General features: G+C 35.4%; 1 protein-coding gene across 1 annotated transcript in view; it reads left to right on the forward strand.

Annotated features, from left to right (window-relative positions):
* The first annotated feature begins 1,229 nt into the window (after window positions 1–1,229).
* The window catches only part of GPR65 (G protein-coupled receptor 65), a 9,139-nt gene continuing 6,547 nt past the window's right edge, over window positions 1,230–3,821 (forward strand). The window contains exon 1 of the mRNA XM_007123740.3: window positions 1,230–1,310. The gene's annotated coding sequence lies outside the window, so the exon portion shown is untranslated. The remainder of the gene's footprint in view (window positions 1,311–3,821) is intronic.

Here is a 3,821-nt window from a genome sequence, read left to right on the forward strand (position 1 = left end):
GAAACCCATTACACTCTTGTTACATCCTGAATAACCTCAAGGTTAAAAGTCTTGGTTATATCACAAGATCATCTTTTCCAGTTCTGGGGAGAAATTTTAAAAACCCTACCAACAGGAACTTCTAATGTCCTTTTACAAAGGCGGGCTCAAATTGTCATGATTACGGTTTTTAAAATGAAGTTAAATTTTTCCATCCCAAATTAATTCTGTCCTTATAAAGTAAAAATTTCCCCTTCATGTGTAATAAAAGTTTATTAAGGCAAGGTTCAAAAGTGAAGTCTCTGGCTTTTTTATATCTCAGAAGTTCCAGGAGCTAATTTCACTTCACATTAAATCACTTACAGATTTGACAACAACTGTCAAGGCGTTACTATACTAAATGAATTTTCATTATAACATCCCATGTCTTTCTCAAATAAATTTTCAAGTCTCATAAAATTATTGATTTGCCTAAGCCAGTTAGTTCAAGTGGCTTTAGCATGGTTTAGCAATTTCTGATGGAATCTTCTCTTCCAAGAGGAAAATCAAAGGAGAAAATGGTTCTACAATAAAATACTGTACAGCTCATATATAATCCCTTTTTAAAAAAACAAAAACAAAAATAAAAAACTTTACCTAGTTGGCTACCTTGACCCCACCATCATGCCATTAAGCAATGAACATGCTCTTTATACACACATCTGCATTCTCTCTCTGTTGTTTTTCTCCCAGGATGTTGATCACCCCGATTCCATCTACAACATCCTCTCCTATTCTACACATCCAACGACTCAGCCTATCTTTTTGTACCTCTCTTGGAGTATTTATCCATTTTTACCATTTTTACCATTGCGGTTATTAGTGCTTTCTCCTTCACTAAGTGATAAGCTCCTTATGGGTTAGGGCCAGGTCCTATATATCTGCCAACACAGTGGTCTCTTAGGAGAGAAGGATAGATATATGTGTTGACAGATAAATGAGGGAGGGAGGGAGTGAATGAATGAATGAATGAGATTCTAGTACATATTCTATCAAATAAAGCACGTATAGTATAGTATACAATTGTAATTAAGATGCAAAGAGAAAAGTGAGTAATAAAAATTGTACTACAGTAAATAATACATAAAACATCTTTTAAAATACTTAGGAGACTTCTGTTGCTCAAACTTGGATAATGTACATCCTTCTCATTAAGATGCTGCTTCCTCTTTGGTTTGTGATGAAATATGAGTGCAATTTCCTGTCCCCTCAATAATATTGGTTTCTCTTCTGGGTGCAAGCAGATTTATCTGGCTCCTCGGTCAACAAAATCATCATCCCAAGAAACATGGGTAAGTGTAAGATTAAAAAATAAGACTTTAAGTAGATAACATACTTTTGAATGATTGTCAGTAATATTTGCAACATTTTTTCTAGTTTGGGTTGTATAAATGTGGTCATGCAAAGTATTATAAGACGGGGAGAAATGAGGATGACACATGGTTTCTCTACTTTGAGCAGTAGTAAAGGTTGTCAAAATTTACATTTAGAAATAGGTAACACTATCAAAATATAAAAGAGGAACGTTTATGCTCCATTTCCTCTACAGGAAACAGTATATTAGCAAAATGAAAATTAAGTGGTTAGGGAAAAAATGTACCAACTCCTGGCTGTAGAGCTATCTAGCACCACTTCCTCATCAGTAAAAAGGTCTAGTGATATGTTTTTATACCATCAGAAACTATGTGAAATTTGAAAATAATATTTCCAGTGTTAATTAATATTTCTAGTATGTATTAATTAATTAATAATTCTTAATAGATACTATCACATTGACATACAGTAGAGTCTTAATAAGTAGCTATTCAACTGATAAATGAAGGCAAATGTTTCCTATAATATTTTATCTTCTGATCATTGTCATCAATGGTTGGTACTGTTTTAGGAGCTGTGGATTATTTTCTTTGGGCATCAGGTAAAAATTAAAATCAGAAATAAAAACTTATCCAAATTTCTCAGCACTGGATCTAAAAACAGTTTTCTCAAAATATGATTAAAGCAATCAAAATAATATCTGAAAAGATGTATGAATAATAAGAATTATGTATTCTGTTAAAATCTCAGATTCACACAAATTAATGTAACAGCTCTCCTCTGCAGCAGTTGGTATCATATGTGAAATGCTATTATATAAATTATATTCTGAATGCCTCTGGTTTCTCTGCTATGCTCTGGATAGATGGCCAAAGATGATCTGCTTTCAGGAAATGTAGGGGACAACACAGGCTACCAGTGTTGTCATTAGAACAATATGTTAACATGTCATGAAGGCTTACTATGTGCTCGGTACTAAGCTTCACGTGTTCTCATTTAATCCTCACAAGAATTCTGTGAAATGGTTGCTATCTTACACCTGTGAAAATTGAAACTTAGAGAGGTGAAGGAACACACGTGGTCACAAATCCCCCAAGAGCTGCTGAGAACCTTTGAGTCTCCAGAGCCCTCACACATGTGACCACAAGCCTCCAGAAACACTGCCTCTGTTGCCCAACCCAGAAGACACCCAGTATCTGCTTCTTTAAACCATTCAGTCTTATGGTTGTTTTAGTTAAGGCAGGAAATATTTCTACAGAGAAAGAAATTTATTCCACTGAGAATTTTGTTAAGTCCTCTCAAAACTATTTTTCCATTTGACCCTTCTTAACTTTTTTTTTTTTAAGATGAGTATTTGTTGAGTAACATGGACAAGGAAGGGGCACCTTCCTGCTCATCACCCAGCTCTCCCAGTCCTCCTTCTAAGGAAGAATATTTTCATGGTTTAAGTGTTCTTCCCCAGATGCATGAGCCTAGTGATAGACATGATGTTGCGTAACCATCAGAGTTCCATCCTCTGTAGCTTATTAAATTTTGTGCATCTCAGACATTTTTCGAGTGTCATTTTCCTTCTTTGCTTATATTCTTTAGAAGTCTCTTTAATGAGGATTTTGGGGGTCAATGTTCTCAGTGGTAGTTTATCTTAAAATATCCTTATTTGTGCTCTTATTTTGAAATTTAGTTCGGTTGGGTATTCAATTATAGGATGACATATATTTTCATATCAATTTGGAAATATCAATCCACTGTCTTCTGGTTTATGTTATCACTGTTGTTGAAAATGTCTGTCAGTCGAAATTTCATCCTTTGTAGGTAGTCCATTTTTTCTCTCTGGCTCTTTTTTTTCCTTAGTCTTTGGTGATCTGCAGCTTGATTGCAATGTTGGCTAAGTATAGATTTCCATCTCTGTTTGTTTGTTTCTAATCTTATTTGGGGTTTGCTGAGCTTCATAAATCTGAGGATGCCATGTCCTTCATCACTTTCAGACATCTCTCAGTCAGCATCTTTTCTAATATTGCCTCTCCCCTACTTTCTCTCTTGTGTTCTTATAAACTTCAATTATACATATGCTGACCGTTTCACTTTATCCTCCATGTCTCTGTGGTATTTTCCCATCTCTTTAGCACTCTGATAATTTTGTGTTATTTCTTTAGCTCTGTCTTACAATATACTAATTTTCTCTTCAGCTGGAACTAGGCAGTTGGTTAGTCCCTGTGTTAATTTTTAATTTTATATTATTGTATTTTTTATTTCTGAAAGGTCTATTTCAATCTTTTAAAAAATATGCCTAGTCATCTTTTATAGTCTCTTGAGCCTTACTCACGTGTTCAGATTCCTTCTTTTAATTCTTTAAATGTATTAAAAATACTTGTTTTGGGGCTTCCCTGGTGGCGCAGTGGTTGAGAGTCCACCTGCCGATACGCGGGACGCGGTGTTCGTGCCCCGGTCCGGGAAGATCCCACGTGCCGCGGAGCGGCTGGGCCCGTGAG

This window comes from Physeter macrocephalus, chromosome 11, assembly GCF_002837175.3.
Source record: "Physeter macrocephalus isolate SW-GA chromosome 11, ASM283717v5, whole genome shotgun sequence".
Lineage (NCBI taxonomy): Eukaryota > Metazoa > Chordata > Mammalia > Artiodactyla > Physeteridae > Physeter > Physeter macrocephalus.